Genomic DNA, 11,312 nt, shown 5'->3' with positions numbered 1-11,312 from the left:
AAGCCTAGTTTCGCGTAAAGTACCCTGCATTGGAGTGATATTAGATAAATGAGATCAAAATTACATTACTGAGCTCTTTATGGAGCTGTGAAAAAAACATCGCCCACAGGTATGTTGCTTGGCCTCGTAATTCGCTCCAGAATCGTTACCATCTGGTCTGACATTGGGGAATGCTTCTCTCTTAAAAACCTCAAAGCAAATGATACAAGGAAAATGCCATGTTCATAACCTGGTTTAGTGTTGCTGGACGCTTACACACACACACACACACACACACACACAAGTGCTCACGGGGCTCTCAGGAATAGGGAGGCTGCGATAATGCTGCTTTCTGGCATTTGGGTTGGAGGGATCTTTGTGGAGCCAAGACTATTTTCTGTATTAGATGTTGCTGCTCATTTTAATTCAAATAAGCAATGGCTGCTCTACTGTCAGCTCATATCCATGTATGAGTGAGCCTGTAATTATTTTACAGTAAATCCTCTTGAAATCTTCAAGATGTGAAAGTAAGACCACCAGAGACACCCACACACCCAAAGGATGGCTAAAAAGTATGAGTTAATATATGAACAAATTAATAAATGAACGAATCAATCAGCAAAAGAGCTAAAGTTGCTCTCCTGCAATGAGCATCATACATGATGATGATTATATGAGAAAAACATTGCTCACAGCTGTATTTCATTGTAAAAAGAATAATATTGATAAAACGTAACAAGACATATATATATATTTATATGCAAATATTTTAAATATAAATATATAAGCAACATTTTTGTCTTAACTGATACCACCGAAAATGATGCTGTTTTAAATATTATTTGATTCATATTTTATTTTATTTATAAAGTATAATATTGATATAAAATAACACACACACATATACAAATATTTAACAAATTCCACCGTTTTCCTTAACTGATGCTACCAAATTGATTATCAATTTGAAATACATACAGTACATGAATGGATAGATTAAAAGTATTGTTTATTGTAATTCAGTTTCAAAACATTTGTATATTACTTTTTACAATACAAATCTTTACAAATGGATTCATAAAACATTAGGAAAAAAGGGGGAAAAAATTAAAATGAAAATAGTGGATTTACACCTAACAAGCATGCCAAATAAATGGAATAATTACCTAATTGCATAGAAAAAAAACTTGTATTATTTTCATAACCACAAGTAAGAACACGACAGAAACCTTTTTTTCTCTCTCTCTAGTTTAATGAATGTACTCTATGACTCTGTTTCAAAACTTAGTGAGCTGGATACACAACCGTGTAAATGTTTGGGTAATATTTATTTATTTATTTAGTCATTCATTTGGGAAAGAGATTAATACTTCTATTCAGCAAGGATGCATTAAATTGATCAAAAGTCACAGACAAAATAAGATTTCAAATAAATGCTGTTCTTTTGAAACTTTTGTTCATCAAAGAATCCTGAAAAAATGTATCATGGCTTCCACAGAAACATATCTGCCAACTTATTTATTTATTTTTTAAATCTATATGTTAATACAGAATTTAAAAATAACATTTAATATCATTTAAAATGAGCATTTTAATGGACAGTTATTTTATTGGTAAATGGTTCTTGATGGCAGGAGTTGTTGTGGTCACATCTCAAAAAGAAAAGCTAAATCTAACACATTCCTGAAGCCGGGGTCTTCACTAAAGAGCATCGCTGACCTGTCAGCACACATAAGGAGCCACTGAGCGAGCAGTGAGAGCACCTGAGGGTTCGCCAGGAGCCGCCCGCCGTCCCGTCGCCCCCGCTCCCCGCCACCGTACGAGAAAAAGCTGTTGTTAATAAAACTTTAAAAGACGAGGATGAAAAGGAGGAGAAATTGAGCAGCCCGGGCTGTATTATTTCTTCTCTGTGAGGGAGCTGCCCTCTTGCTGGGCAGGCCGGCAGTGTCAACCCTTTGGGGAGGGAGGCGTGAGGACGGGACAGGGATGAGACGGGTATTTGACCATGGCCGCCCCCGGGGCAAAGCAAATCATTTGCTTCTCAGAGGCTTCAAAGGGAGGCAATTACACTTAAGTAACCGTATGAATAGATTGTCTTACCGGGGAGCATTGAGAGAGGAAAAACAGAGAAGTGCTTTGAGGAAGATACCACACCTCATCCAAACATGTTGCGCCAAACGAGCCCAGCAACTGTCTGTAATTTCCCAGTCGATGGAATAATGAACTATTAAGAGCGCCATTCGCATTCAGCAGGCCGCTGTGCGAGAAAACGCTACCCACAAAGTCAGTCGCCGTTGACTTCGAGAGAGAGAGAGATTATTAGAGAGTCCTTTGAGTCTTGCCTCACCTGCGGAGAGAGGACTATAGAGCTCAGTGGGCAAATAGAGATCACAGCAGCTGCCAGAGCTGTTAGCCAAAGCGCCCTATGGAGAGGAAGAAAAGAGGATGCGAGGCCTTTCAGTTCACCGGCACTTAGTAACAGCAGCCTTGTGGAAAAGCTTGCGGAATGGGAAAGACAAATCCCCGTGCAACTAAATATTAGAGCTCTCTTTCTTACGCCATTATATATGGGGCTGATAGCGGACGTCAAATGGGACAAAACAAAAGCGGCGGCTAATATATAGCCGTGTGGACAGACGTGTGGACATACAGGACACAGAAATGAATGTCTCAGTGGGGAAAATCTATTAGAATGCAGATATCAGCATAAAGGGTCATGCATGGCAGATGCTGAGTGGAAAAACTTTAGAAACGCTCGTGGACAAAGGAAATTTGTAGTGTGAGAACAGTCTGACAAGCCACTTCAGCATAATGAGCTAATTATGTTTGTTTGGAGTCTGAAGGTGCTTGGTAGGTTGCTATGAATAATAATTACCTAATCAAATAGAGAAAAACAGTCAAAGTATTTTTATAAACAACACAAGTGCAAGTCATTGTGTGTCATTTTTCAGTTTCATGGATGTACTTATTGGCTCAGTTTCAAAACTTTGCAGACTAGTTTTTTTTATAAATTAATACTTTTTATTCAGCAAGAATTAATTGAATTGATCACAAATGACATAAATACTCTTCTTTATAGTAAACAAAGAATCCTGAAAAAAAAAGTATCAAGTTGTCCACAAAAATATTAAGTAGCAAAACAATTTTCAACATTGATAATAAAATGAAATGATGGGAGTAATGGTTGCTAAAAATTCAGCTTTGCCATCACAGGAATAAATTATGTATCAAAAACATTCAAATAGAAAACAGTTATTTTAATCTATAATAATATTTCACAATAATAGTTTTATTGTATTTTTATTAAATAAATGCCGCTTTGGTGAGCAAAATAGACGTCTTTCAAAAATATTGAAGAAAAATATATTTGGTGTAGAAACTATTTTGAATCAGAAATTGCTAATAAATTTTGCAAATAACCATAAAGAAAAAGCTAGTAATGCATCGAAGAAAAAAGGAAACTTAAATAGTATTTTTTTGGTAAAAAAAAATAATAATTCAATCATTTTTTTTTTTTATTTACAATTTTGAAAAATATTTTTTTACAGTGTAGCATTAGTGTGTGTGTGTATAAAAAAAAAGAAAACTTAAAAATTTTTTTTTGGTAAAAAAAAAAAAAAAATTAAATCTTTTTTTTTTTTTTTTTTACAATTTTGAAAATTACAGTGTTACAGTGTAGCATTAGTGTGTGTGTGTATATATATATATATATATATATATATATATATATATATATATATATATATATACACACACACACTACTGCCTTAAACATCATATTATATGCCCCAAAATATATTTTACATTTTCTTTTATGTCATTAGTATGCTCATGATGCCTCACAAGACTGACTATGTATAGAGTTCAGATTAGAAAATATGACCCTGTTCTTTGTTTACCCACACAGTAGCACAACTTTAGCCACTCTGCCACTTCATCAATGTGGATGTGAAAGCAGTCATCAATGGTCTAATCTCTTAATCAATTCCTCATAGCTACTGCTAATTACCCAACTCTTGATAACAGACCTCAGAAGAGCCTTTGAAATGCAACAAGTCAATTACCTGTAAGGTGGATTAATGTAAGCTTACTGGCCCTGTGATCTTCCTCTCGACCCTCCCCTCCCTCTCCTCCTCATTCTCCTCACACAGCAAGACACACATCCCTGTAAGGCATTACCCACGCATCTCATTTACATCGCCCTGCAGACAATTATCACACTCAGAAAAGTGCAATTGTGTTTTCTACCTCATTAAGCAATAGAACAACAAAGCCCCGAGTTCCCTCTTCCCTTCGCTCAACTTTACCCTCTTTTTCCCGCACACCTTCTGTCCGAGAGAGGTGGAAGAAAAAAAGTCAACCACGGAGGGAAAGCCTTTTGAGACATAAGTGCATATATTGCATTTAATTTCCAATTTATTTAATTTCCAACCTCCTGTTTTTTTAATTATTCAATTAAAATAATTTTATTAAAATACTTTTATAAATATATTAATGCATTGTTTAGTATTTATTATTTTTAAATGGTATTATTCATTTTTTATTTATCTTATTCCTAATTCACCAAACTTTTATTAAGAAAAAAACATATTAAATAAAAAATAATAATTTCAATACTTTATCAAATATATTAATATATATATATTTTAGTTATTATTATTGATCATTTTTTGTCATTTATTCTTTATTTGCCTCTTTTAATTACCCCACAGTTTTTCATGTTTAAATTAAAATATTTTTTTTCATTTTTATATGTTTTTATGATGTTTTATCATTTTTAGGATTTATTCTTTGCCTCACTTTTAATTCCCCCAGATTTTTTTTTTTACTTTTAGATTACAATATTTGTTTTTATTTACAATATATTAATATATTTTTAGTTTTTATTATTTGATTCCCCCAGAGGGTTTTAATTATTAAATTAAGATGACTACAGTATTTAAAATATATTCATATTTAATATTTGTATTATAATATTATTTTTATTTATATCAGTTTTTAGTATTTATTTATCTCATTTTTAATTCCCACAAAGATTTGTCCAGATTATTAAATTAAATTAAATTAAATGTATTACTTAATTTAAAATATATTTAGTTTTTATTATATTTATTTATCTTCACATTCATATTTTGCACATATTATTATTTTGTTAACTCTAACTGAGAAAACCCAATACATACAATGTTTAGATGGAGTGGACAGAAAACTTACAGAGAAACTTTATATTTGTCTTTTGTCCAAATCCTAAGAACAACTTTTCTTTTCAACAACAAGGTCTTTGGCCTCAGTAACTAATAAAATAAACTGGGTTCTGGATGGAAGCCGATCTTTCATACTAATCTTGAAGCAACTTCTAACCGACCTGATTCAGAAATCAAACTGTTGACCGAAAAGAAACTACAAAACTGCTCTAGGATCAGCGCAGATACTGTGAAACAGACATCTGCCCAGAGACAGCGGCTCCGACCTCCTGCCTCGTGTCCTGTGAATGTTGTTAAAAGCTCAGCGCTCCCTCTCTATTCTCATTGAGAGAGACCAAAGAGTGTTTATTCAAAGAGTCATTTCAACCCGCCGGCCCCCTGGTGCCTGGCTTTTTCATGGTAAAACTTTCAAATTGTAATCTCAAGAGAACCAAGCACACATATTTGTTCATGCCTGATCTCCCACATAATCAAATGACACCAGATGGCAAGCCGAAGGAGATGCCAGTGGACCTATAAAAAAAGGAAAATAAAATGCCATCATAAGAATACCGAAGAATATAAAAAGTAATTTTATGAGCCCCTAAAAATGCTCAACCCTCAGAAGGTTTCAGATTTTCAGCCCCAAAGCAATTCATCCTACCTCTACTAAAACTTTAACATCAGTAACATTGAACAAAGCTTTTTTAATGAGTGAAACATTCGAAAAACATAAGATGTATCAAATCTCCTCTCATGTTCCACAGGTTTGAGGTTATTCTCAACTCACAAAGATCCACTTTTCTGTCACACCTTCTTTAACAAGACATTCACAAATACTCGCACGTAACGACTTGAAACTGAATTCATATGCAAATCACGTTATTTGACTGGAAAAACACTCTGGATTAGTTCATGATGAAGTCCAATGGGAACGAATGCGCGGAGTGATACTATTGTCAAGTTTTGCGGTCACGTAACCATAACTCAAAATTGATCTATTAGTGGCATGAACTGTGAAGCGTATTAAGATGATTTAGGTCAATTTGTATATTCAGCTGTGCCACAAATAAGCACAGTTTCGTCTTGCAATCTTACGCAAGTCTACAGCCAAAAGAAAAATACCCACTCCAAGACCTTCCAAGTGCTGGAATTCATACAATAGCCCGCGGTTGAGATGTGACCCCAGCAGTTAAAGCGTAATTTAGGCAGCTGCGGGAGTCTTCGTGAGAAATAACAGTGCATCTTTGGCCACTAACTACCTATGAAAGTGTGGAGACATTCCTGGTTAGTATGAGTGACCATGGAGTCGCCACAGTGCGTGCTTGTACACACACACACACATAACTATTCATGGTTGATTGGTGTAAATATAGAACCGTCTCAGTAGCATTCACAAACATAGACACTTGTAGGCTCTGTTCCAAAACCTAATGAGCTGCCTACATAGGCAACATCCTAAATCAGAAAAAAACAGAACCTCATAATCCTACAATAAGTGCATGAGATACCACTCTAAAACAAATTCTGTAGTTTTTACAAAAAAAATTTGGCAGCTGTGGTTTAACTGAATAAAATTTAAATTAAAACTAAATTTTACAGTATAAAACTGTAATTTACAAACAAAAAACTTTGAATGTCAACCAATAAATTCAACAATGCACACTGCTATTAAAATCTGTTTTGTACCTTTAACATACTGACAACCACCATAATAATGCAGGTGGTAAAAGAGAAAGCCACATGAAGAATCAAAGCTCATCACAAGTAGCTTCGCCACAAGCAGAAGTATATACTAATATATAGAAGGTGCACAGAGTCATTCATGCAAACACAAAACACCATCATGGTAACACACATGATACTTAAATAATGCATTAAACTTTCATTAAACAACAGAAGATGCAACATAAAGCCCAAATATACATAACTAATAACAAAAACTTAAAGAAAACATGATTATTTAAACAAAATACTTTCAAATGTAGAGTGTCATGCAGGGAATTCTGGGAATATCAGTTTACAGTTTCTGACTGTAAATTATACATTGATCTGTTATTTTTACTTCTAAAAACTGTAAAATGAACAGCATTTTACTGTAAAATTACATGAAATGTCTGGTTAGATATTTTACAGTTTTTCCCTGTATATAGTACGGGAACTTACTGTTAACCTATTAACAGTTTTTTCCATAGCGTTTTTACAAAATGTTACAGTTAAAATTACACTTATTTTTTACGGTACCCACAGTATACTCTACACATAAAAAGCACAACACACACAAATATTGAGGAACATTTTATATTTAAATATGTGATACTGCCTTAAAGGGGTCATATGACATTGCTAAAAAGAACATTATGGTGTGTATTTGGTGTAATGCAATGTGTTTATGCGGTTTAAGGTTAAAAAAACACATTATTTTCCATATAATGTACATTATTGTTTCTCCTCTATGCCCCGCCTTTCTGAAACACGCCGATTTTTACAAAGCTCATCGGTCTGAAAAAGCGAGGTGTGCTCTGATTGGCCAGCTATCCAGTGCATTGTGATTGGCCAAATGCCTCAAGCGTGTGATGGAAATGTTACGCCCCTTACCATACTGTGATGCCGTGTCCCAGCAGGACGAGACTCAGTCCAGGACATAATTACTGATTATAATGACTTATACTGTCTTTTTACGCGTTGCGTATCGCGCTGCGTAAACATAAAACCATGTCTGCATTTGTGATCGGAGAAACAACAAACAACAAGCCTACTCTACACTGCTCAAAACTCACGTTTGAATCATCAGTGGCAAATTATTTAAATATAAAAAACGTACTTACAGGTTGTGAGTCAGAAGCGCCAGACTGTCCTTGCAAAGTTAGAACTGCCCAACTTTATAGAAACAGCCTTTGTGCCACAGACGCATTAGGCTACTGGTTCAGGAAACAGTCCTCATCCATCCTCCATAAAATGCGCAGCACACATCTGAATATTTGGGTTGAAGTGTTCTGGAACAGTGTTGTAAATACAACTTAACCACTGATTTCTAGTCGTGTCCTCTTTTGGAAGAACAAACAAAGTAGTTTCGCTTTCACAACGAAACACACAGCGACTCCACAACATGGCAGCGGCGGCAACAACAAGAATAAAAGTTACGCCTTCTTTCTTTGCGTGAACATTTGGGCGGTGTTGTGCAAATCTTCCCACATCGTGACGTAGATATGTGGGGGCGTGATAGAACGAGCCGTTTTAGGTACTCTTAACTTTTATAAAGAATATCTCTTTGGATTTGAGACTTTAGGCTTTGCAACTTTACAGATCTTCTTTATGCACCAAGAGCTTGTAGCACTCCAAAGAGAAAGGAAAAATAGAAATCGCATCATATGACCCCTTTGAGTAAGATAACTATAATGTTTTGATAATCGTTTAATAATCATTACACAATTGATGATAAATAACTTTGCCTGCGGAATTTGTGTGGAATGTGATGCACCTTAATTTTGTGAGAACAAAGTGCAACATTTGGGTTCCGGAAGTCAAAAACTTAAAACATTAATTTCCTCCATTGGAAACTTGATTTTTAACCATAACTGGTAAACCTTTAAAGACAGACCTGTTGTGAGCTCCGAGGTTGTTAATTGATTTATGCTTTTGTTGAACCCATCTGTTTGCATTAATTCACCTTACTTTTAAAATAATCGGGTTTAACAATGGAATTCCTCGGGAAAAACTACATTACCCATGATGCTATACAGAAAATTCCACCAATCAGACAGTCACAGCGTGCATATTATATGCATATTTTGTCATGAATTTAAAATATGTTGTTTCTATAGATACATCTACTTTAAATTAATATTTTTATATTTCCCATTGTTTTTAATTTGATTAATATCATTCGCAATGCTTCATGGGATTGTAGTTCTTTCCCTCCCTAAAGCAGTTAAGTACGCAGTCTCATACCTTTTTCTTTTTGTCCGACTGTCAATCACTTTTTTACTTCATAAAGTAAATGAAGTAAAATAATTTTTCACTTTATAAAGTCTGTAATGTTGCAATTCTCCTTGTTTGGGTTGCTTTGCTTCATGGCTTACAATGCTTTAATTAAGTGTTTTTTGTTTGTTAATATACTTTTGGAACCAGCACGGCTGAAAAAAAGCACTCTGTTGGGAAGTGCATGCCACAACTATAACATTAACGGCAAAGAGGAACAACATCATTGGAATCACTTTCCATTCTATTTTTTTCCAGCTGATGCACAATAAAAACATTGACAACCAATCAGAATCCACTCAACTTTAAAAGCAGCATATGGTATAACTGCAGCATGTGCTTATAATAAACAGAACTTTGTTCTGTGTTGGATGCTAATAATGTAGTTATTGTTATAGTTATCTTTATAGTTATCATTCTTGGTGTGAAAGGGGCATTTTACATTTTCACAAAAATCAAGTTGTTCAAAAGACCTGTTGCATAGTATAATGACTTTTTAAAATATGCTCTCTCTGTAGGCAGCTTACAAAACTTTAGAACAAAATAACAGTTTATTTGTTATTCTCTCTGAAGGATTTTTTTTATTATTAATTCAGTTTAAGAATATTAAACAGCCTGAAGGAAACTAGTCTAGTGTGCAAGTCCACTGTCAATGGACAACACCGCCTGTCTTACACTATTGGACACTTCCATCACTCATTGAACACAAAGAGTTTTGTTGCAGAAAATAATAGATCTGTCGCATAGTGGGTTTAAACCTTTGTTGAGACATTACTGTAATGAGCAGAATACGCCCAGTGCATTCAGCGCTGGACAAATATAAAACCCCCTCATCTGTCATCTGTTTCATAACAGTGTCAGCTATTCCCCAGTGTTAAGCTCCTTATCTCTCTTTTCAAGCATTAGTCACTGTCTCTGCCACAACCTGTGTAACGGTCTGCCTCTTGAGCTCATGTGTGTGTTATTCACTGGAAATTATAAGTTGCTTTGGTAAGAATGCATCGGTGAAGAACGTAAACACAGGCATCAATGGCACCAGGAGAACACTGCAAGGAACAAGGAGCTGAGAAGTAAGGTTTGTTCCATAGATTTCAATGGATTTTGTTTATACTACTTACCAAAGCAAGAAAAATATGATTAAATATTTTTTAATTAAATATTATAACTTTGTAATAAAAATATATGCATTAAAAATATATATTTTAAATATAAAAAATATTTTTTTAAACAAATATATAGTTTAGTCTACTTTTATATATATATATATATATATATATATATATAAAATATGGCACACACTGTATAAGGTGCCCTGAAGAAGTCATGCAATAGGTCATGTCATTTTTCAGTAAAGCTGTTTTTATTTTTTATTAAAAAATTATTTAATATTATGATATGATAATTTTAAAATAAAATGCTTTAACTTTTAAAGATTAAACATAAAAGGAAACAACTGTCTAATTAATCCAATAGTAAGAAAGACTGAATGATTAGTCAGAACTGATGCATGCATGAACGCATAAATACTCAAAAAGACAGAGAATTCCTGGAATGTCAAGCACACAATGACCAACATTTAAAGTGTGTAGTGTGCTGCTCTGATGCTGCTAAATTTGACTTGGCCTCTGGTTTTATGAACTGACTGAGTGGTTTCAACCAAGCTTGAAAATGATTGGAAGTGACTCCATGTGAAAAGAGCCGTTATTGGCTATATAAATTATGCAGCCTACAAAAGCCCAGCCTTCAGAGGGCAAATATGCTATGCAGATTCTGCTGACAGAAACCACATCCTTTTGTTGTAATGATGATGATTCTGATGATTATGTATTTGTTTGTAGTTGTGAGTGGTGTGGACAGTACTGGAAGCTTACTGAAGCTTAGGCTACTGCATCTCTATTTATCTATCTATCTATCTATCTATCTATCATCTATCTATCTATCTATCTATCTATCTATCTATCATCTATCATCTATCTATCTATCTATCATCTATCTATCTATCTATCTATCATCTATCATCTATCATCTATCTTTCTATCTATCATCTATCTATCTATCTATCTATCTGTCTGTCTATCTATCTGTCTATCATCTATCTATCTATCTATCTATCATCAACCATCAATCTATCTATCTATCATCTATCATCTATCTATCTATCTATCTATC

At 34.2% G+C, this 11,312-nt stretch overlaps 1 long non-coding RNA gene across 1 annotated transcript in view; it reads left to right on the top strand.

Moving 5' to 3' along the window:
* Positions 1 to 3,069: 3,069 nt before the first annotated feature.
* The window catches only part of LOC107569050 (uncharacterized), a 21,725-nt gene continuing 13,482 nt past the window's right edge, over positions 3,070 to 11,312 (top strand). Inside the window, exon 1 of the long non-coding RNA XR_001606851.1 lies at positions 3,070 to 3,083. This is a non-coding gene — a long non-coding RNA (uncharacterized lncRNA). The remainder of the gene's footprint in view (positions 3,084 to 11,312) is intronic.

This window comes from Sinocyclocheilus grahami, unplaced genomic scaffold (assembly GCF_001515645.1).
Source record: "Sinocyclocheilus grahami isolate Dianchi unplaced genomic scaffold, SAMN03320097.WGS_v1.1 scaffold1306.1, whole genome shotgun sequence".
NCBI classification, from domain to species: Eukaryota; Metazoa; Chordata; class Actinopteri; order Cypriniformes; family Cyprinidae; genus Sinocyclocheilus; species Sinocyclocheilus grahami.
This window is presented reverse-complemented; position numbering and strand designations above follow the sequence as displayed.